The following is a 25,940-nucleotide window of genomic DNA, read 5'->3' as shown; positions in this document are numbered from 1 at the left end:
AAACAAAACAAATGAACAAACATAACAATACAGAAATAGACTCATAGATACAGAGAACAAACTAGTGGTTGCCAGAGGGGAGGGGTGTGGGGGGATGGGCAAGATAGGAGCAAAGGCTTAAGAGATACAAACTTCCAGTTACAAAATAAATAAATCATGGGGATGTAATGTATGGCACAGGGAATATAATCAATAATATTGTAATAACTTCATATTATGACACATGGTAACTAGACTTAGAGTAGTGATCACTTCATAATGCATAAAAATATTGAATTACTATGTTGTAAACCTGAAACGAATACATTACAATTCAATTATACTTCAATTAAAATAAATTTTAAAAAGTAAGGCAGAAAGATTATTGCAGAGGGATACTGAGTAAATGAGCAAGATGAATAGAAATGGAGGGTGAATTTTTAGTTGGCACAATTTTTGGTTATACTACCTTGAAAGATAGGACACAGAGTAGAGCCTGAGGTGGAGTGGCAGTGATATTAAGGTCAGAGTGCAAATTGGGTCACCCCTGAGGATACCACAATTTTCAAGCATCCTCCTTGATGGCCAAGAGTATAGTATCTGTTCTCATCCTGTCTGGATTCCACTTTTTTCTGATTTTGTTAAGCCTCTACTGTACTCTTTTTGTAGTCATCTATGCTAGGATTTGGTTACTTCCTGTGTTTAAATTAAAACTCTATGAAAAATGTGCATGCTTGACTTCTTCTCTCTTTGAGAACAAACTTTCCCTAATAGATGTCTGCAGAAGAAGTTTTCCTTCTGTTATTTTCTAGAAAATGTATCCTCTTATATTAAAACGATAATGGATTTGTCTGTTTTCTTGTTACCTGTCCTTTCAGCCTGATGAGTTCTTTCCTGTTGTCTTTGTTGTACCATATTAATTCTGAAATGTGCATTCCACTCTCTCTGAGAGGAAGAATTCCTGTTTCAGTCAAATCTTAACAATGCATTTTTCGAATTGTATTAAATCATGATATATTCTATGTTATCCCTTTTAATATTCCTTTGGCATTAGTAGTTCAGAGATTTCACCATTTAATTACTTCATCTCTCCTATCATGAGGATTAGACTTGCTCTGCTGAATGGTTTCACTGTTTTCTCCAAGTAAAACCAAAAATTGCACTGAGTTAGTTTGGTGCAACAAGATCGCATCAAGTTACTAAAATTCTTTATTATTTTTTGCTATTATTACTTTCTGTAATACTGATGTTTTTATGGCTTCAATTTGGGACAACTATCAGGAAACATTATATTTGATAAAACTAAGATAATCCAATCTTTGATAAGAAACCAAATTAAGAAAACTTCTGAATTAAAAAGAAAACGACAGCTGTACTCCTGGTAAAAAAAATTAAATATAATGAAAATACAGCTCAAAAAAGTATCCTTCTGAAAAACAAATCTAGTTAGTTTACTTCATTGATTTTAAAAATGTACAATCATTCAATTATTCTCTACTACCTAAAGCAGTTGTCTATATATCTTTTTGTCATATACCCACCTTAGTAGAACAATATTGAACAAGCACCTCCAATATATGTATACGTATTTATATTTAAATCGTAGTCAGACATTATTCTTCACATATATTCTATACCATAAGGTACATATATAACTGGAATTTCTAAAGGATAAGACAAATATACATAAATGAAAGTCTCCTATTTTTTCTCACATTCTAGGGGTTCATCTTGCATTCAGTCTCCTGTGACAACCATGGACCTAGAACGTGTGTCAGCAGACTATGATCTACAGGTAAAATCAAATGTACCATGTTTTAAAAAATAAACTTTTATTGAAACAAATGCCCATTTGTTTACATATTGTCTATGGCTGCTTTCACACTACAATAATGAGTATATATAACAGCCTTTATGGCCCTCAAAGTCCTGACCTATCTTCTAGATATAAGTTCTATCTTCTGTTTTGTCAGCAATACCACTCAATCTCCAAATATCTATAGTTCTTGCCTTAGAGTATTCCTCATTGTTTTTATAGTATATCGTATGTTTTCACACAACTACAGCTGTAAGCATGTTTTTCCCTTTGTCTAGAATGCCTTAGTGGAGGTCTTTTGTTTAGTTCTTCATAGCATTCCCTATTTTTTTAAAAAAATGCCTCCTCCCTGTGACCTTCATGACATTATCAATTGTGGGCAATAAATTTTTATCTATCTGGTTGGAAATAAGAGCCAAACTAGGCAAATGTAACTCTGTCTCAGAGATTTGAATCTCAAGTAGAAACTCAGAGAAAATGCAATTGGAGTAGTTTTTCAACAGCAGCAAGGGCATGGAAGGGTTCACAAAACCTCACTACTGAGGTTCTTGGAAATGTTGTTATTTACATCATTCACATGGTCTGGTCATTCAGGTCTTTCTCCGATTTTGTAAAATACGTAATATCTAATACATTTATATTTTTGCTTAAGCTAACCTTGATCTAAGATTATTTGTAAATGTGACCAAGTCTATCAGGATCTCATTTGCCAATAAGAAATTATCCAAATTCTTGCAAGAAAAGTTTTCAAAAGTTATTAATAACCAGAACAAATATTTAGCACACTCGGGTTGTCATATAATTAAATGATGTCTATAAAAATTAGGACCAACTGTAAGTTATAGAAGACTAAATAATTTTATTCTCTGTGACTATTTGATTTCACTGCACTTTGGGAAAGGGTATTGCAATGGTCAATATTAGTATAGTTGTGAAAACCTCCTATTTTGTATAAGATATTGGATTCAGAGACTCACTGCAGCTGAGTAATCAGAAAAAAATCTAGTACAGATTATTGAAAGAAAACTTAGCAAATGAAAGTTTTTATAATCTTTAAAAAGCTTATGCTTAAACAAAACAGCAGCAGTCAGCAAGCTTTTTCTGTAAAAGGCAGATGGCAAATACTGTCAGTTTGGCAGGCCATGTAGTCTCTGTAGCTACTAGGCAACTCTGCTGTTGTAGGACAGTAGCAGCCACAGATGAACAAGCACGGCTGTGTTCCAATAAAACTTTATTTATAAAAACAGGCAGTATTCCATAGTTAGCTGACACGGTGTATAGACTGGAGTTTATGCACATCTATAAGCTTCTATACCTGAGGTTTCAACTGCCTTGCATGGTTAAAAATGATTATACCTCATCTATTGATTGGTTGAACACATATTTTTGAGCCTCCATTCTGAATCAGGAAATGAGTGCAAACTCAGAACTTCTTTTACAAAGTTCTAGAGGCAAAAGCCTATGTCCTGAAGCATTATTCAATTTAAAGTAATTCCTCAGATGAGGCTTTGGAGAAGGGGCTTTTTAGATCCCAAATATACATACATAACGCATGACCTGATGGCAACAGAAATGTGTGTTCAGATATGTCTTCTGTAAATTTGAATTCACATGTCTCAGAATCTATTCTCAGATCCATTCTAACAACTGAGCCCAAGGCCGCCTTCTTTTTCACTCTGTCAGATGTTTACTTAGCTTGTGTCATGGTTGGTTTGTTGGCTTTTATATTGTAACAGAACTATGAACATATATTCATGTTTAAACTTAATAAATTTTTTGTGTGGTACTATCTTGAAATGTACTGTCATTAACTATCATGTTTTCATAGTTGACAGTCCTTATTGAACTAAGAAAAAAATGTTTTAATTGAACCTTGAAGTTTTATTAAACCTTTGGATTTTGCTGCTATGTTCTGAGAATGTTTCTTCCATTAAGAGTCACTTTTATGTTCTAATCTTGCCATTCAAATTGTGAGGGTAAACAGACTCAGAAAAAGCTATAATAAGGCTCAAAATAAGGGAAGGAATAATTGCTTTCATCTCCATTTCAGAACCCCATATGAAGAATAACAGTAAACAAAGAAGTTACAGGTTTTAGGTGTCAAAAAACAGAAGCTTCTACTTTGAAAATGTGGATAAAGTTTCCTCTTGTTTTAAAGATAATTTTGTAGTTGTGGTTGTGTTTCATTTGAGTACATATTCTTGATTCCATTCCCATCATTATCTTCCTGACAAAAAAGTTCCCCATCCCTATTTATTCCTGTGTTGTACCTTATTGATTTGCTGTCCTTGGGCAGTATTTATATGTATAGATTACAAATTCTCAATTCATCATATTGTCTTGTTGGGCTTAAAGCTTTAATATTTTAAAGACAATCCTTGTTCCCAGCAGTTTGTGAAAAAAGTAGTTATCCATGTGAGCTACTGGATTCAAGCCTGTCATCTAAATGTTTATCTGTCTTCTTTGTTGGGCATAGAGATCAGGGTCATTGCTAAAAGAAAAAATGATATGTCTTCTCTTGTGAAGAATGCCATTAATTGCCCTCCCGAATTCCCTGTCAGGTGTAAACAAGAACAGGATCAACTCAAGAAAAATTGAAAAATTCATAGTAATGGCTCTCCTTCATTTTATAAATAACCAATTTAGGGCTTCCCTGGTGGCGCAGTGGTTGAGAGTCCGCCTGCTGATGCAGGGGACACGGGTTCGTGCCCTGGTCCGGGAAGATCCCACATGCCGCGGAGCGGCTGGGCCCGTGAGCCATGGCCGCTGAGCCTGCGCGTCCGGAGCCTGTGCTCCGCAACGGGAGAGGCCACAACAGTGAGAGGCCCGTGTAGCGCAAAAAGCAAAACAAAACAAAACAATTTATGCTTTAGTATTCCCTGGTTGTTTTCCTTATTTGTACTTCATATCTTTCAACAAACTTTCATATAAAAGCAATCACTATTAAAATAAAATAAAAATTTAGTGTATTTGTAACATTCCTTTATTCAGAAGTTCTAAAACAAAAATTCCCTATAAGCCAAAAAAGGGGAAAAACCCCACTGCATTGCCTGAAAATAAATTGCATGATTACAGTTTATTGCTCTGAAAGGTAAAGCAAATGCTGAATTCACTTAAAAATAACATGTAGCCACCTTCGAAGTGTTGTTTCTTACAGGGGCATAAAATTTAGCTATTACTGATACCACATGAATCGGTAATTAGAACTTGTTTAAGGAAAACCCCAGAATGGTTGTAACCATGCTCATATAATACTGCAAATAGCCTTCTAATTGCATTGCTTACATTCAGGTTAATTGTGGTACAGACATTGGCTTAGCTGCTCTACTGTGAAGTTGGCACCTACAGTAAACATTGCATGGTTCAAGATTAAGTGTTACTTAATACTCACCATAGATTCAAAATGACTCAATACAGGTCAATTAAATGTTTCTTCAGTATATTAAGCTTCACTGTTTTCAGGACGAAATATTCTTTTTTCTCATTTTAATGGTATTACGAATATTGTTTTAACCCCCAAATTTTGGGCATTTGAGGGGAAAATTATAGAAATAGTACTGAAGAGATATGTGTTTCATAAAAAATAATCAGTGAAATGTTAGAAATAATGATCTGCTTGTTAAGAAGGTATACAGAAAGATATTGTAATTGTATCTAAAGGCTGTAACTAGACTATTATTGTTATAACAGAAGGGTTACTGAAGACTTTTCTGGGTGTGGATAGGGGAAGACTTTACTGAGAGTAAAGTAATGCCTGAAGAGTAGACATGAAATATTTGACTGCATTTGCTTTTTTTTGGTTTGCGCTTCAAAATGCTTTAACTGGGGAAATTTAAAACTGCAAAGAAAATTAGACCCATTCATTTTACAGAAGAAGAAGTTGTGTCTCAGACAGTTTAAATAGCACTACAGAGTTAAGAACAATCATTTACCAGGGTGAGTATCCAGATAATACTTGTTTGACCTTAGGACTGTGAGCTTTATCATTATTTTAAGAAGAGCTTATGTATTCGGCGTGGAAAAATACGTTATTCCTATTTACTGGAGAAATGTGTGGGTGTGTGTCTGTGTGTGTAGCCGAGTAGGCATAGTAGAAGCTTACTCAGCTATCCCAGAAACCGAACTCCTCTCATTCAATCATTAATGAAACGTTCAGACAAATGAATATATGTAATGCGTATATGAATTATAAAGCAAATACTTGAAAGAATACTACTTCCCCAAGTTCCAACATGTAACTATTTGAGGATGTCTCTTGAGACTGTTTAGATTTCAGTTCACATCATTCTTAATTCAATAGCTTCACAATTCCACATAGACACAGGGTGTCACAGCTCACTTCGTTACAGGTGCAAGTGAATCAAAGCAAATGTGAAAGGAAAGGTGTCTGAAAGAATAACAATTCTGATGATGTGTGTGTTGTGAAATAACATGTAGGTAATTAGCAATAATGTCAAATGGAAGAAACACGATCATTGGTTATCTGACATAAGGTAAAATGTTTAAATTTGAAAGTAGCACAATAACTAACTTACATAATAACATGATTTTTGATTCTATGCTATTTCATATATCCCAGTGGAACTCCTCATAAAGTCTCCAGATTAAATTTGTGAACTTATTTAGCTTCTTCTATATGTGCCCTTTGAACTTCTAAGAGAAATCTTAAGTTTTAATGGACTGATAGTTAAAAAAAAATTTTTTTTAGTCTTTTACTATAATAGCCAATGTTTTCAATAATGGCGATTTCATACATATTTCATACACGTGTACATATATCCATGACAGGCTTCCATAAGCTTTACAGTGGGTAACAACAGCTTACTTCATACTTACTGACCAGGATTAAATCTGTTCTGTGGGATTAACCAAGAAGAATCCTTACTGAATATCTTTGTCTCTTTATGGCTATACAGGGGCATTGTGCTTTCTTACAATGTCCCAAATGGCAAAATTAATACCGCAGAGTTTAATTCCAAGAACTAAGCCCACCTCTGACCCCAAATATATAAGAACTGTTTAAACCTTAAGTGCACTTTATTCTTTGCAGAAAATTCGTTAAAAGAAATTTCACATACTAGTTCTCTTGAAATACCTATAAATTTGCTGAATTTATCCTCTGCATAAAGTAACAAATAATTATTGAACTTCCTTTATAAAATTTGATTTTCCTATTACTGTAAGGCTGAGAGAGAATGAATACAAAGGCTTTTTCAGTTATTCATAACTTATTAGTTTATTGATATTACTAGAACTTTATTGATGGTGGTAAACACAGGTGGTGAGCCGCTGTTGAGTTCTGGATGTAGTCTGAATTTGGGCCAATAGGATTTATTGCTGGAACTGTAGTGAGGGCAATAGGGGGAAAGGGATGGGTGACATCACTTGCCTGAAAAGGTAGATTGGAGATGTCAGTGACTGAGATGAAGAAAACTAGAAATAGAGCTGGTGTGGAGAGAGGTCTCGAGTTCAATTTCAGACAAATTTATTTTGAGATGTCTATTATACACCAAGTGCAGATGCCAATTAGGTGGTTAGACATGTGGGTTTAGAATTAAGGGGAGAGATCTGGCCTACAGATATAAACTTGGGAGCTATCAGTCTACATATTAAATGCAAAAAGTAAGGGAAAGATCACTGTGTATGTTATGCTGCCTGTTATGTAGAAACGAGGGGGAGATAATATAATCACATTTACTTGTATATAGATATAAATCTTTGAAAATATACATAATAAATGTGCATAAAATCTACATATGAAAATCTACTTAATAGCCTGCCACCTGTTGATGGGGTGGAACTGAGCAGGGTTTGGAGGGAGATACTGACTGTATATCTTCTACGTCTAAAAAAATAACAGGCATGTTATTAAAAATACTATTAATTTAAAATAAATAAAATAGTATAAAATAAACTCTAAATTAATGAAAAATTAAGATACAAAGTATTATAAGAGAAATGAATAAACAAAATAAACATCTGTTAAATGAATACTTCTGTTATAACTATTTTGAGGATTATACTGACTTAAAATGACTGTAACAGTCATTTTTACTGTAAATTTACAAATTTACTGTAACAGTAAATCAAGCATCGTGTACTATAAATTCACATTGTTTAAGTCTACTTCAAAAGATTCTTGAATGATTTATAATACCTTTAATCGTCACCCTAATCAGATGTTTAATAACAGTATTTCTTCAGTCTTATAGTTGTAAATTATAAAACCCCCAAACTTACTTTGAAAAATGAAAGAAAAAAATTTCAACTCAGGTAAATGGTTTCAGACACAACTCAGTCCTGCTGCTCAAAAAGTCATCAGAGATTTTTTTTTTTTTGTCCTCCTGGCTCTGTTTTTTCTTGTTTCAGGTAAGCTCTTTCCTTTTTCCATGTGTTGGTAGAGATGGCGTCTGGTCTCTCCAGGCTTCCTTGGTTCTGAGTGTCAGTGAACTCAGAAGAAGAGTATATTTTTCTACACAGTCTGGCAAAATTTCCAGAGATGAGCCACTATACCTAACCCTGAGCCAGTGTCTGTGTTCACAAATGAGGTGTACTCTGATTCAAAAACTAAAATTTGGTGCAAGTATTGAGAAGAGAGGAACAATTTTTCCCCAAGAAAGTGCAAGAAAGAAATCAAAAAGCTAATGATCACTATAGCTGTCTTCTAGAATGATCCAATCTCTACAAATGCCCATCCTAATAAAGTGATATTGAGCATGTACTCTACCATCATGGAAAGTTCTATTTTTACTTCCTCACATCTTTTTTATTTTTTTCAGACTTCCATGTCTGAGATGAAGGAAATGAGGAAATATTTTTCCCAAGGCAGTGTAAGTTAATCCATTGAATGCTAAGACAATAGGTTTATATTTTATCTGCTAACCTACTGGATATGAATGGAGGTTCATGAACAAGGAAAATATGGCCACTATAATGTTTGAAAGTGATTATCCTGGTAAATGTAAATGGTACATGTGGGTGAGGTATAGAGAACACAAATAGGACTTTGTACTCAGAATATGAGGTAGAAAATCCAGGTTTATGATTATTGTAGTAGAAATGGAGATGAATAACTTTTCTTTTGTCTCTGGAAGAAAGATTTAACCACACATGGATTCAAATGTAACCAATTTAAACATGTTCACATAACCTTCTTAAGTGAAATGAAGCCACTTTCATTTCAAAGCACCAAAGGCAATACACTTATATTTGCAACAATCACCATAACAAAGCATTTCTCCAGTGGAGCCATACTTTAAAGAATGACTCATATATTCTTTCTCTAATGGATACTCTGCCCCTTTAAGTAGCAGGAAACAGCTTTAGAGGATAATAGTTGTTATTATGATTGTCAATCTATCCTAGATCTGCTATTCTGTATTTTGTTGCTTATAGTCATAAATAGTACTTTCAGCGTGAAAATTTTATCTCAAGCCGGAGTGTCAAATCGTTGACAGAGAGGAAAAGGATGGTTATCTCTGTGTGTGTGTGTGTGTGTGTGTGTGTGTGTGTGTGTGTGTGTGTGTGTGTGTGTGGAGGGAGAGAGAGAGAGAGAGACAGAAATGGAGAGGGAAGGAGAGATAGAGATTGGGAGAGAGAGAGAATGAAAGAACTTGATGCCAAAAAAGAAGAAAATTATGCTATAGACTCCTTAAATCAATATAATAGTATATATCTTAAATTAACTTCTTAAAAATCAATTAACTGACAATTTCCTTTTATTGTTTAATTAGAAAAATATGTCAAACCAGTATGCAGAGAATACACTGGATCACAGCATGTGCTATCACATCTTTGAAATATCTCATTTCTATTATTTGTCAGTAATGCCTTTGAAAACATGTACCTGACTGTGCAGGATTAGGTACCATTTTAATTGATCTGAAACTATCACCTCAGGCTTACATGTGTATCTTTATTAATTTCTCATTAGATTGTTGACTAAACCACAGTTAAAGGCTCTAAAGCCTTTAGATTTTTTCTGAGTAGTTTATAATTTAACTCCAAACATGCATCTAATCTCCTTGTGTTGGTTAATTCATCTGTTAAATGGGTCTCTCCATATTTACAAAGCATTATTTGAGGATGTCACATCAACCAAAAAATGCCAGGGATCATCATGCTAAATGTTTTAGAAATACACAATTACCATAATGGAAAAGTCAGCTTTAAGAATGAGTTACTGGTTCATCTCAGGAAAATCTCTGCCTAATCGTTGGTTTGTCATCCAATGATGAAGACAAGTTCCCTGGGTTTCTGGTTTACCTCCCATACCTTATCTAGGATGAGATTTTATTTTGAGAACTCAGAGTCAACACAATATTGTTCTGCAAGATGTTATTTTAAGAAATAAAGAAGAGGAATATTTGAGCATCTTTTCTAATGAAGCGATATTTATGCCACTGGAAAGTTGAGAGAACAAAATATTCCTCAGGAAATAGATAATATAAATGCCAAAATATATATTGCTTTGAACATGAGTTGATAAAGGAAGCATTAGCATTAGGAAAGATTACATAATTAACAATGAAAATTAAGAAATTATAGAGAAAGATTACATAATTAACAATGAAAATTAAGAGCTATTCTACACAGAAAACAAGAATAGGGTCTGAAGTGAAAACAACTTTGTGTGAACCTTCGTGCCACTTTACTATCTATATTATTAGGGGCAAGTTTAGTAATCTGAATCTTTGTCTCCAAAACTGGAAAAATGGGCTAAAAAGGATATCAGAGACTCATTTAAGAGTCAAAAAGTAATGGTAAGCATAAGCAAATTTCTAAGCACAGTGTCTAGAACATTGTAGCAGCTTACTAAGGATTTATTCTCTTCACCTATAGAAGAGAAATAATCAAATAACATGAAGATTATAACAAATGTAAAGGCTTTCGCGTTTTGGCATATATGTTTTTTAAAGAGTTCTAATGGAGAAATTATAAGGCTTGAGTTCTAATCTCAAATGTGGTAGCCATATGTTGGTTGGCCTGGGTAACAATCTAAACTCTCTTCAGTTTTCATAACTCTAAAAAGATCCTCACCATTTCTAATATGGATAATTGGGTGACTATTGGTATGTCTATTGGCTTCATTAATACAGATGATTAGTCTATTTCCTAATGTTTGAAAAAAATTAATAACAGAAAATAACATTAGTTTGGTCGAAATGAATGAGTTCTCTGATTGAGCATCACTTTGTTGGGGATTTGATAGCTACCTTTACCTTTGATATAGTAGTTATAGAAAATACAAAACAAAATTCAACTACTCAGATACCACACAAAAATGAGAATAAAATCAAATTGATGTACCTTTGGAACACTATAGAATTATGCAGTTAGTAAGAACAAAAATAACAAAACCAAAAGTTAAATAATATTGGATACTGGTTCTAGTTTCCATAAAGATTATTAGGATGGTGGATTTTGTTCATTAATATAGTTCACAGCTAGTGGAACAATGTTCTTTATTATCACTATTACTTTAAAAGTATCACTACTTTTGGGGGGATTATAGAAAGAGCCTTACTCTAGGAAACTAAAGATTTGGATTCTAGTTACAATTTCTTCCCCCATCAGTGTATGATTTATTTTCTCTGGTCTTTGTTTCCTAATCTGTAAAATTTAAATGTTTAACTCTTTCAGTTCTAAAACTGGTTTTTGCTATAAGCAAGTCTTAAAGTTGATTTTTAAAATTAATTTCAATCTATTACTTTCAGAGGATTTTACAATTTCTAACTACCTTCTACTAAATCAATCTATCACTATTGTTTATAGTAATTATAAAGTACCATGGCCCAGTGATTTAGTAGGCATGGTATTAAGCAACATTCTTCTTCAGAAGTGAGAATCTTTTCACATGTGACCATGAGTCAGTGCCCATGGTAGGAGCGTGTGCAGAAGATGCACTACAGAGATAAATGTTTCAACTCTCTTTGACCCTGGAGCAAAATAAATGAGAGTAATAAACTTCCCTTTGAGTTTTGCCTTGTTATCAAATATTTCCCAAATCATGAAGCCAATAAAAGTGAAATAGTCTGTCAGGGGAAAACAACAACAACAAAAATACTTTGTAGTGTTTCCCCTTAGGCATTTTAAGAAAACTTCAATTCTAGATGTATGAATGAAATTACTTCTAAAAATTAAAAAATTCTATCACTCAGTAACATGTGACCATCTTTAGCAAAAAGTTAGACCTCTATCCACATAAAAATAATATTGTGCCATTTCATAGGGTTTTTTTCCCCACCATTTTGTGGGTTCCCCCCCCCACTATAAACTGAAGGAAAATCTTTGACTTAGTTTCTCATGTTTTACTTTCTTTTAAGTCAATTAGATCCACATTAAAAAAATAAATAAATAAAAGATTGAAGTGGTCTTTGGGGGACTCAACACTTCCCCTCACCAGGTGGGAGAAGACCATTGCTGAAGAGCCTTCCTCACACTTTGAGTGCATTGTAGGTGGTCAAAACGTTAATGCTTACTGAATAAATGAAAGGATGAAAGTCATAACCCAAGACCTACTCCACTGCTAGAATGCCACTGTGGCCTTTGGGGTGGTCTATCTCCCTCACATGTTCTCCACAATATGTTCTACTTTCTTTTTTAATTTAATTTTTTTATTGGAGTATAATTGCTTTACAATGTTGTGTTAATTTCCGCTGTACAACGAAGTGAATCAGCTCTATGTATACATATCTCCCCTCCCTCTTGGACCTCCCTCCCATCCCCCCCCATCCCACCCGTCTAGGTCACCACAGAGCACTGAGCTGAGTTCCCTGTGCTATACCCAATTTTAGCCACTATTTAACTGAGATCTTGATTCCCTTGGGCCTCTCCTCCAATCACACTTTTCTCATATTTATTAGACCAACTCACAGGCTGCCCATTGTTGTTCAAGAAATATGTGAACTCATGCATATGGCCTTCATCTTCATTTAAAAATGCCCAATCATCTCTCATTTACACCTGCTCATTTTTTTATATCACCTTTCCAAAGCTTTTCTATTCTCAGTCCTCATCTAAGGAAACAATAGAGGGCCTTCAACTTCCCTTTCCACCTCACGTTTTCCCCCAATCTTTATGCATCTGTATCTGCCACAGCCATTATCAGAGGAAGTGGTGGTCCACACACACCAGGGCTTATCCCCTTCAGGTCTCATTCAGCATTCTGCTGTGTGACTGCTGACCCTATTTCTTCTTCTTCAGTCCCTCTCTCCTCTTGGTCCATCCCCTCAACCTTTTATTGGTGACCCATTTCATTTCTTGACTATTTCCCTCCAGTTGGGATTATCCATTGGCTTCCCCTGGTTTTTCCTCAGTAGTTAGCTGCCTTTTCTACTTATATATCTCTACACTTGCTTTAGCTTTCCATGTCCTAAATGGAGGTGTCCTTAAACCTGTAACTAAAGGCCTATTTTATCTTTCTTTTAAAATCTCCCCCTTAGACATCTTATCCTAAAATCATAGCTTTATTTATTTTTACTTTGTGGGTGATTTCCTTATAAACATATATATTTAGCTCCTGTTTCTATTCTGAGCCCTACTGTCCTATTCTCAAATGCTACCTCTTTAACGACAAATTCACACCTTTTTTTCCTCTAACCACTATTTCTGTAAATGGTGCCTCCAACCACTCCCCTACACCCACACCTGTCACCCTAATCAAAAGATAACAGCTTTTAATCCATCCTTTTTTCTCTTGGTCCTTACATACAATGAGTTACCTAGTCTTGTCCATTCTATCATACTACTGCTTTACTGATCTTCTGGAGGCCACGGATTGCCTGAGAGAAGAAAACAGAAGAGAAGAATTGTGTAAATTAAGTTGCAATTCTTTCTCATCTGGTAACATGCTTCTCATGCCTCTCTTAATCATGAATAGGGATGATTACATATGCTCCTTTCCTCCTTACGTCAAAGGCCAGATGCCTCTTCCCAAAGGACTTAAGAGAAATTTTACACTGCTATTTCACTTATAATTTAAATTCACACCTTTCTTTTATTTTCTGAAGGTGTTTATTATTTAGTCAAGTATAAAATATATCCTTTAATCCTATTCTTAGAAATGTCCTGAGACAATTTTTGTTGACTTCTGTCATTTTTTCTCCCTTGAGTACATCAAACTGTAAACCCCACTATTCTCTGAGTTTCTCCTAAAGTGAATATAATAAGTAGCATTACAAATAATTGCACCAAGCTCATTTATAGGAAAATAACCACTTATGAATCTGGATCCTTATTTTGAATTCAGCTCTCAAAAATTTCGAGATTTTACTATGCAATTTAGGTTGAATTATCCAACCGTGTACTTCAAATGATGGTGTTTACAAAATAAAAATCTTGCTTCAGGGGCTTCCCTGGTGGCACAGTGGTTGAGTCTGCCTGCCGATGCAGAGGACACGGGTTCGTGCCCCGGTCCAGGAAGATCCCACATGCCGTGGAGCAGCTGGGCCCGTGAGCCATGGCCGCTGAGCCTGCGCGTCCAGAGCCTGTGCTCCACAATGGGAGAGGCTACAACAGTGAGAGGCCCGCGTACCACAAAAAAGGAAAAAAAAAACAAAAAACAATCTTGCTTCAAAGCAATGCAGAAAGTTAACACAAATGAAAATTCTCCAGTGTATTCACTTGTTTATTGTTATGTAAGAGCATTTTATAGCTGAACTTCTCAATAATAATTAGGACAGTATATATCTTCATTTAAATTCATCTCAAAATTCTATTTTAGTACCAAAGTGCTCTGACACTGAATGCTCCTGGAATGTATTCTCTTAAGGATTCACCATTGATCTTATCCTACAATGTACTTAACTGACAGAAAGTGAAAATTATATTTAATTGAGCTGAATGAGAGAATCACACAACAAAGAACTCTGCATTTTTCAATTCCCAGATATTTCTATGGTGGATGACTAATAAAATATAGTTTTTGTTGGATGATACATATTAATTTGCCCCATAGTTTTAATCATAAGATTATATTTTAACTTCATCTTAATCAAAAACATTTTAAGGGCACCAAACCTCACCCAGCAATTCTAAACTCATGGTAGAGATGTCAGATAGACAAGAGTTCACATATTTTAAGGCTATAAGGTGGTATTAAATAAACAGGATGAAAAGTTCCTCCCAGTTAGGTGAAATTATTTTGCATTTTCTTCTTGTTTACGATGTTAAGAGCAATAATACAAAATATATTTTTCTTATAAAAATTGATTTTTAAAAATTTTATTCCTTCTTTCATTCACTCAGTTAAAAATGGTCCCAGTTGGCATGCAGCAGGCCAGAGTCTAACCTATTTCCTGGGAATGCAAGGATTTTGTAGTCTATTGTATTCTTAATGTTTAGAGCTAATTTTTTTTAAATCATTAACTTGAGATGTCTGTTTTTGTGATTAGCAATAACCTTTTTTTAAATTATTTTATTTTATTTTTGGCTGCGTTGGGTCTTCATTGTTGCGCGTGGGCTTTCTCTAGTTGCGGCGAGCGGGGGCTACTCTTCATTGTGGTGCGCAGGCTTCTCATTGCGGTGGCTTCTCTTGTTATGGAGCATGGGCTCTAGCCTCGTGGGTTTCAGTAGTTGTGGCTCGTGGGCTCAGTAGTTGTGGCTCACGGGCTGTAGAGTACAGGCTTGTGGCGCAGGGGCTTAGTTGCTCCTTAGTACTTGTGGCACAGGGGCTTAGTTGCTCCGTGGCGTGTGGGATCTTCCCGCACCAGGGCTTGAACCCATGTCCCCTGCATCGGCAGGCGATTCTTAACCACTGTGCCACCAGGGAAGCCCCCAGTAACTAATTTTATATATAAAATTTCCCTAGACTTGGGCAAGGATAACTGAATTCTGATTATGTTACATACAATGTCTTACTATTCTCAATTTTGTACCTGATTTTTGTGATAAATCTTCCATTTCTCTCCACATGATTTCTATCCACCATATAAATGGCTACCACAGCTATTGGTCCTTCTTGTTACAGTCTCTACAAAGGAATTTTCTTCTCAGCACTCCGGATGAGAACTTAAATAAGTTGTTAGGCGCGAGATACCTTACTTAATCACAAGTCCTGCTAAGAGCTACCAAAATGGCAGATCTCAGAACCACCACCTCCCACAACTATAAGGGACAAGCCTCTATAAAATATTTTCTTCTTTCAAGAATCTCTGATTGGCAAGCACAGTGCAGCAGTCTTTGTGAGTGAATTGCTCAGGGCCAAAGAAGTAATCCTATAGCATGGCTGCGTGGACGTGTCACACATCTTAGTATCTCTTTCTCTAAAAACAATAGGACTCACAATCCTTACCTGATCTGAACTCATTAAAAAAACCACCTGAATAGTTATTCAAAAACTGCATTCATGAACATTTTTTCCCTTTGGTTAATATATGAACTCTGAGCTTTAAGTAGTCAATTGTCTTTATACTTAGGATATGACTTCTAAACTGGATAAAAACAACTAGGAGGTTCCTCCTTGCCCTGAAAAAGTGTCATTACCATTATCTAGAATGCAAATGCATTCATAAGTTTGCTCACTTTTATTGATGAATGAATACACAATTAGTTTCTATATCAAACTGTACTCAAATTTCAAGCACTGTCTTCCTATGTATATATTAATTCTGCATTTCCCTGATTTAAAAAATTTGTCAAATTTTCTATGTAGACACACAGAATTTTTATTTTATTTTTTGAATACATTAACCACTTAGTTTTGACCCAGTTGACATACTTCTCTCTTTAGTCAAAAAGCACAGGAATTTGCCTACAGCATTTTCCATATCTCTTCCTATATTATATATAGAGAAAAATGATTAAAGAAGTTTCTTTTAGGAGTTAAAATTTTTAACTCTCTGAAGCAAAGCAGTTATGACTCTTTCCCACATTTCTCAGAAATTCATATATGTCAGATGCCACATTTGATCTTTAATTTCTTGAGGCTATTTAATACTGACATATGTGCTAACTGATCATCTTTAGTTCTTCAGAGTTTGGGTTCATCCATTCCATCAAGTATTTTAAGAAGCTTGAAATGCTCCCAAGATTGCTTATCTAAAAGGGATTTAGAGAAAGACAATACTAGTAGGATTTTATTATATACCATCTGAAAGGAAAATTAATTTTGCCTCAGGTATCAAATGCAAATGAGAACTCCATCATAAAAAGAACCTTGTATGAGTAACCTAATTGAATTAAGGTATGAGAAATATTCAGATATTTTATGCCAAAAGATGTACTTTTGTTTAAATGATTACACTTTAACATCCAAACTTTCCCCACTTCACTAGTCTAGCAATTTTTCATTTTTTGTTTCTATATCTATGATATATTTCCTATAACATCCTAATGAAAATGATAAAATGACCCCATATTATCTCAAAATTTGACAGTACACAGATTTAAATGAAGAATGTCAAGAGGTGACTTGGAGATGTGAGACGAGATCAATCACAGATGACTGGAAATTATTTTGCTTGTCACTCTTACAATAATTCTTCCAAAGAGCCAATTTTGTGGGATAACCTACTCTTCCCACTTAATAATTTGATCCTACTGTACTATAAATAAAATATCTAAATCTCCCACAGAACAATGGCTGGCAGAAAACTTGGACTATGAAGGAGGCAGATTTTCTTCCCATCATTTTTATGCACAAATACCCAATATCTGGCCAACACTGAAATATGTAGGTTCTGGCGGCTGTTATCAAACTTTGTACACCAAATGCAGTCAGAATTTTTTCTGTCCCCTCTACGTGATCTGGGACACATGTTTGATATTATCTGGGAAAACAAAAACAATGAGTCAATGGTTTGAGCTCCAGTTGACACTGAAAAGAAGTTTGGCTCCATAAACTATTTCTGAGAAGGATATTTCACTCTGAGCGTAGCAGCTAAAAGTTCCATTATTAATGTAAATACATGAGAGGGGAGAGGGAAGCCTTGATGACTGCCGTGGTAAAAAAGTAAACAGCCCTGGGACTGATGATCAGAGCTGACTTTAGTAACTGGCTGGGAATGTAGACATTTGATCCAGTGCACACTATTACCAGAATTCACACTACCAATGTCTTCTCCTATAAAGGACTTGTACTCTGGGGAATTACAGGTTTCCAGTGACACTTGTGAAACCTCATGAATTTCTGGAAAAGAGTTTTTGGAATAAATGCTATCTGGATTTTAGAGTAAACTTAAGGTAGTTTCATGTGTAAAAAACAAATATTTCCCTTACTTAGCTAATATATAGATTTAAATAATTTAGAGAACTTCTGCTGATATGAGACTAATTTAGAGACCTTCTGCTGATACGAGACTACATATGCACCTCTGTGTTAATATTGCAGGTCCTCGTATAAACATGACTAATCTTCCTGAGCATCAGTTTTACTTAATGGTAGTACCATATCAGTTTGACCTACAGAACAATTTCCCACAAGTGGTTGGAAATCACATTACCTGCTAAAAAAGTTGTAGACAAATGAGTAAAATTGTATTTTTAGACTCCTTCTGATTATTTTGCTGGAAGATTTTGGTAATAATTCGTAAGAGGAAAAGTTCCCAAAATGAAGATGTAGATCATCTTTACAAATTCCTATTTGGATTAAGCTTACAGGTATGTTGCCACTAAGTGTCAGTTAATTATGGCATGGACCAAGTGACACAGGGGTGCTGTCTTAAATTGAATTTGTTACCCATACATATATATAGGCACTCACAGATGAAACACATGCACACACATATGTAAACAAAGCAATCACTCCTATCACTTCAGTTAGGTATCTCCTCCTAAATGTCAGGTTTATCAGGCCAGTAGAATTCCACCTGTTTGCTGGTGGATCAGATTGTTAAGCTAAACCCATTCTTCTACAGTCCCCAAGTGTAAAAAGAAAATATTCGATGGAGCGGGACTTCCCTGGTGGTCCAGTGGTTAAGAATCTGCCTTCCAATGCAGGGGACATGGGATCATTCCCTGATGAGGGAACTAAGATCCCACATGCTGGGGGGCTACTGAGCCCTCGCGCCACAACTAAGACATGATGCCAGCCAAAAATAAAATTTTAAAAATTAGATGGACTGAAAATATGCTAATCATTAGCAATTTCTATTTCCTATTTTCCAAATTATACTCTTCTATTGATTCGCTATAATAAAATGGCTTATCGCAATAAAGTGATTTGAGAGATTATTCTTTTTCATGATTTTCAGTGAAATAACTTATTTTACATAAGGAGAAGAATGAACTCTGCTCTATCCTACTCAGAATAAAAGGAATTAATGGACAATAAAAATCTGATGATTCAGGCCCATTTGGGGGTTGATCAAATGCAAATGAAGGGCTTCCCTGGTGGCGCAGTGGTTGGGAGTCCGCCTGCCGATGCAGGGGACGCGGGTTCCTGCCCCAGTCTGGGAGGATTCCGCGTGCCGCGGAACGGCTGCACCCGTGAGCCATGGCTGCTGGGCCTGCGCGTCCGGAGCCTGTTGCTCCGCAACGGGAGAGGCCACAGCAGTGAGAGGCCTGAGTACCGCAAAAAAAAAAAAAAAAAAAAAATGCAAATGAAGACCACATTGAGTTATCATTTTATACCCATTATACCGGAAAAAAAAAAAAGTCTGACAATAATAACAAATGTCAGAAAGTATGTGAATACATAGGATCTCTTCATTTTGGGATGAGGCAAACACACATCCACACATGATCTTAGAAAAGGGAGAGGATTATTACCACAATACGTCAGTAAGGTGACAACCAGGTAAGGGAAGCAGAAGGGATTTGCAAGATTTTAGTTTTTGTGTCTAATGGTGGTTTCATGAGTGTTTATTCTATTATTAAAAACAAAACAAAAAAAAAAACCCCACGTAGTTGAATTTAAAAAGGACTTTCATGAAAAAATAATGAGTTTGTCATTAATCAAAGACTGCATTTATGCTAATTCTATGTATCTGAGGAAAAATAAATATATAAGTAAATCAAACTGTAGCTGTGAGAAAACGTATGCCATAGTTATTAGAAACAGCTTATACATTTACTGTATGTTTTGTACCTGAATTTTGTTTGGTTTGGCCTTGCTTTCTTTAAATTCAATTACTAAGGAGAAAAGGATGAGAGAATAATGAAGTAAAATTCAACATTTTGAACTCTTCTAGTCTCTACCAACAAATTGATTATCTTGCATTTCATTCCTTTAGGCTTTTGTTTCTTCATTTGGAAAATTAAGGGATTTACTTATTTCTGGATTTATTCAGAAATATTAAACAAATTTAAGTACTTTTATGGGCCAAGTACCATTTTAAGTGATAGAGATACAGAGATGACTAAATATATGTATCAAATTTCTACACTTATAAAATGTACAGTCTAGTGGAAGAAAAAAATCATCCCTCTAATTAAATAGCCAATTAGATGTAGCATTGCCACTGTGATCAGTGCTATGAAGGAGAAACATGGTGGTGGTGTTTGTGGTGGTATAGGATCATAGCACATTAGTGACTTGATGTCATCAAAAAGATAAGGAAAGGCTTTCTAGGATACGATGGCCAAACTGAGATCTCAAGGATGATCACAGGCATTGCCAAGGGAGGGAGAGAGAGAAGATAACTTCATGCAGAGGGGCTAGCACAGACATGATGGACCAAAGAGGGAATGACCTATCCCAGAGGATGAAGCAAGAAGATATGGTTCTTTTTTTTAATTTTTTTTTTAACATCTTTATTGGAGTATAATTGCTTTACAATGGTGTGTTAGTTTCTGCTTTATAACAAAGTGAATCAGCTATACATATACATATATCCCCTTTCCTCTTGCGTCTCCCTCCCTCCCACCCGAAGATATGGTTCTGAGAGAGAGAGGGAATGTGATACTAAAAGGGGCTGAGGACCAACACAAAGAACAGACTACAGAAGATCTATAAACTAGGTTACAGTATTTTGTCTTAATCCCGAGAGCAGTGGAATTCCATTGATGGCTGTAAACAGGAAGGTAACGTGCTCATATGTTTGCTTTAACAAGGCTGCCCAACCCAGATGGGAAGACAAGACTGGGGTTGTTCAAGAATTAATGTGAGCGACAGAACATATTCAGCGTACTACCACACAGAAAAGAGGGCCGTTTGGACTAGAATACTGGTGATGAAAATGAATATAAGTTGATGATTAGGTACATATATAGAAAGAAATATCTAGTACCCAGTACTGAACTAGATATGAAGGAAAAGGGATACTGCAGCACCAAGGATAACTCTTCCATAAATTGGTACAACCATTTTGAAAAAAAGTTTGGCATGTTTTTGTAATTGTGATGCTATCTAATGAGATAAGGAAGAATGCGGGATGACCCAATTTGGTAGGAAGGAAATACTTATGTTTCATTATGGACAGGCTGAATTTCATGTGTTGAAATTCCCCCAAAAGGACTGGCTTTGAAGTATGACAAAAACAAGTACTGTAACATAAGTCTTATGTAAGTTTCAGTTTCCTCGTTGCTATTAAAATTACATTTCCAGCCAAGCATATTGAAGGATATTAGGATATAGGACATTGGGGAACAGAACTTGTTGATCTTTTAATTTCCTCTCAGGTTATGCATTCCCCTTGACAGTGATGGCATTTTACCTGCTTTAGGTGAAGTCCTGCCAAGTCACAGAATGTATTAAATAAGGGTTTAACAAGCTTGTTATATCACTACTAACCACAAGTTCTATGCACACTTTCTAACTCTGTATTGGTGCTAACTTATCAACATTGATCTTAGATTAAATAATTATCAATAGACTTGATGAATGTATATATGCATTGCAATTATTTATTGATGACTAGGAGTACAGAAAAGGAAAATAAAAGGGATTCTTCTATAATCTCTCATTTAGTTCTGCCCAGTTTGTTCTCTCCTCAGTTTGACCATTTATTTCAATTAATTAAGATCCATTAAATTCAACTGAACAAATATTTAGTTATTCCTTTCTGTCCAAGGAAGGAAAGTAAGTTACTGACTGGAGTATAACTGGTAGCATGTTTAAGAGAATCTTAGTTAAAAATTTCCTTTCTATTCTCAGAGAAAAATAAAATTACCACACAAGCACTGAGAGGTAATTCAAAACTTGTGTTTTTTGAGGCAAGTAGTGTAGAGTTATGTCCCTAGTCTCTTTTCTCAATTTGTTTCAGCAGAACATAAAGGCGATGCCATAAACCTCCTGTTACTTCAGATAAAGTGTTTACTCATCATAACACACGGTTGTGTGCTCGGCATCTCTTGGACGCTGCCCTAGCAACCCCTCAAACGTAGGACTTGTGCTCAAGGTGCACCTCAGCACACTCTCCTCCCAACCTGTTCCTATACTCCCCGTCTTGTTCAATCACCATTTTTCTACTAACCCCAGGTAGAACTTGGATTATTTCTATTTTCTCCATTTCCTGAATTTCTGCACATAACATTACTCAATACATCTTATCAAATCCATTTTTGAAATGACTCAGAATCCCATCTCTTCTCTCCGTGCTTACAGACCCTGGATTAAATGATGTTTTCTTCATTTTCAGCCTAGATTACTATAGCAAATTTCCCTTGTTAGGTTTGCACCATTCTCACCCATGCAAAGCAGTTAGGATTATCCTTCTAAGTGCAAATTCAGTCAGGCCATACCCATGATTAAAGCTGTTCACTGATCCCTCATTACCTGTGAGATAAAGTGCCATTTTGAGGCCAAAGTACATCCTTAGCCTTTGTTCTTTTAATTCTCCACAGCCTTACCTCCATATACAAAACGTGCTAAATTAGTTGCTGGACCTTAAGAACCCCATCCGTTTCATGACTCTCAGATTTGCATCCAGCTATCCTTGACCCTACCTCTCTTCTGTCCAAGGCAGGTCAAAGTAGAGTCATCATACATTTGGGTTTCCCTTGGTGATTTCTGGTTTACATCCATTGTTTCAACACAATCATTAATAGAATTCCCTTTCACTCAGAATTATGGTTGCCCAGATGGTGAATTAGATGATTCCCTTAGCCAAAGTCACCTTTTTCTCTAAAACTTTCCTAATTATTTAGGATCATATAATTCCATGGAACACTAAATATTTCTACATGGTATAATCCACATGGTAGTGTAATAAATTATGTAGTAAATGTCCTAATACGTTATGCATTCTATAGCAGTAGGAATAGCAGCTAACCTTTAAAGTGTGTATTAGACAATTCCAAAAACCTTATGAGTAAAATTTCATGTATGCTTTACAGCAATCCTGAAAGGAAGGCGCTCTGGTCATCCCTGTTTTGCAGACAAGGAAACTGAGGCAAAGCGAGTTTAAGTAAATTGCTCAAGGTCACACACCTGATAAAGGGCAAGAGGTAGTGCTGTCAGGTAAACCAAGGCAATGGTTTCAAAGTCCACACTATTATGAAGTGCAATATGCATGTTTACCCTTGTGTCCCTATTGCCTTAGAATACGTATCTAAGAGATGCACGATAAATGCATTTGTAAGTGAATGATTATTTTAAAGAGAAACGTCATTTTGAATGTCCTAGTCAAATAAATTCATACAGCCTTAGATGGCTGGTTATATCAGAATGCTATCCCCTTCCTCTTTTTTATTTTATAAAATTCCTGTGATATCGATGTTAACTTTCTCTCCCTCCAGCAAGAATAAGTGACTACTCCTGAAATTATTCTAATTATATAGCTAAATAATTATACAAAATGCTCTTTTGAAAGTTACAACTAGCTTTTTTTTTTTTTTTTACCATTTCTAAATTTAGAACTCTTGTTGCTTTTTATTTTCATTTGTGTGCTTGTCTTAATAGCAGAAGTACACTCAGGCTTTGTACTGGTATTGGAAAGTCTTGAAACAAGAATAGATGGAGAAAAATAAATATTTCAAATTGTATGTTTGCTGGGAAGTGAAGGGATTGCTCAGATGCTGGCATCAGTAGTGGAAAGTAAGTGACTATAATTCCTTAATCGAGTATTTGACTTCCTACACAGGAAGAGAACTTGCCTGAACAGTTGGTGAATTCTTAAAGAGTTAAACAGGAAAACATGGCAATTCCTTACTTTTCAGTGCAATTAGATTTGCACGTTAAGCTTAAAAAAAGAAAGAGAGAGGAAGAGAAAGAATACTTATGAATACTCTGACACTCTGAAATTAAATGTAGCTATTGGGAATAGAAGAGATTTAAGGAACTGAGAAAAATCATTTGCATTAAAGAAGAATCTTCATAAAGGTACCAATCTTCAACCCTCCCTGACTGGAGTCTGATTCCGTAATGAATTGTGTGCATACGTACACATACTTATCTGTATAAAGTTTTCTTTAGATCCTACCACAGGAAAGAGAATCTGATATCCCTTGAGAACAGACAAGTCTATATTTACGCAGACAGAGCCTCAGATCAATTAAACAAAATGAGCTTTATAAGAGAAAAACATTAGGCAGACTCCTTCCTGGATTATTTTTCTAAAAGAAATTTTCAGTTCTAATTGATACCTTGAAGCTTGTTGCTGCAAATTGAAGTTTATGTCAAATATTTGGCAGTACTTCAGGAAAAGGATTCGGTTCACCCTGATTCCCTAATTGAGATGTGCAGGGGGTGCTTTGCTTCTTTTTTACCTAGAAGTGTTGTGGTGACATTGTCTACAAGGGCTGTTTCAACTTGAGTTCTCACTTCTTTTCTTGCTGAGTGCTAAATTGTCTTTTACTCTATCTGGCAATCTGTTACTTTTTTCTTCCCCCCCACAGGGTTCAGTATTTGTCCTTGAAGAGTTGTCAACTGCAAAGCGCAAAGAAAATTGTACATCCAATTAAAGTGAGGCAAAACACAACTGTCAAATAAAAGTCATTAACCCACCTGAGTACCATAATTTTTGGTATACCTGACAGCTCCCTTCTCAGTTCCTTCAGCTGAAGTCATTCCCAATCCCCTTCCTTTCTTGGAAAGATACTGCTTATGGGACAGTTTCAGAGTCTATAGTATGTGATGTTAATTAAGTTTTGTCACATGCTCATCCAATTGTAAGTAGCATATTTATTAGACATGTTTTCAGAATGAATGATTTAGTGTATTTAGAAGAACAACAGTGAATCCTCATGCTTGATACCTTTGATTTTATCCACGCTCACTCTTTCCTTTTTAACATATAAACTTCATTCCTACTTCTTTTCAGGGCCATGCTCTTCCTCTGGATAGACTGGATAAGCAACATTGAATAAGGCAGGGAAGTTTACTGCCCTTACAGGTTTATATCAAGTGAGACAAACAAGCAACTAACAAACTATGACTCAACTACAATTGCTATAAGTGACATGCAAGAACAGGGCAGAGTGCTATGAGAACAACAGATCTGAGACAGCAGCCTTTGGTCCACTCTGAAGGGTGGAGAGAAAGAAACAGAGCCACTGAGAGAAGACTTGAGGAGGTTGCCTTCCCTGCCGGGGGTCCAGCTTGTATTAAGGAAAGAAGGAGGAAATAAGGGTCTTGATAATGATGTTGAGGAGAAATAAATAGGAGGGTGAGAAGGGAGATAGCTAACATGTATTCCGGGCTTTCTATGTATCAGTTTTGGTGATTTATACCTTTGTGTTACAGAAAACAGTGAGGCTAATTGGTTTCAAAAATTCACAACCCTATTATCTCTCATGAAATGTGGCCCAAGAGTAAAAATCTCCGTGTAGGTTCGGATCGTCCAGAACCTAGCCTTTTGCATCTGTCTGCTCATCCATCTCTGTGCAGTCACTGCCCTCAGCTGCCTCCACTCATGACTGTAAAACGGCAACAACAATTCCAGTCATTATAACCAGACATGACAGTGTTCAGAGGATGACACTTCCTCTGCCTCATCTCTCTTTTTAGGAGAGGGAATTCGTTTCCAAGATGCCCTCAGCTGACTTTCTCTCATGTTTTATTAGGCAGAATGGGGACACAGTGTCCATTCCTAAGTGAGTCATTGAGAAGGGGAGAGACAAGTGATAGGATGAGATTAAAGATGGAAATTAGCAAGTCAAGCCCGTGACCACTTCAGATATCCCAAAGTATCTTCATTCTACTTCAATGCACAGACTGAATACTCCAGGTATATGTCCTCTTAAAGGAAGCTTACTAGTCAAACTATATGTGCACTTTTCAAGTCAATTTCTCATAATCTTTTCACACCAATTATTATTAACATAC

This window comes from Leucopleurus acutus, assembly GCF_964270905.1.
Source record: "Leucopleurus acutus genome assembly, chromosome: 15".
NCBI classification, from domain to species: Eukaryota; Metazoa; Chordata; class Mammalia; order Artiodactyla; family Delphinidae; genus Leucopleurus; species Leucopleurus acutus.
Note: the sequence above shows the minus strand (reverse complement) of the source record.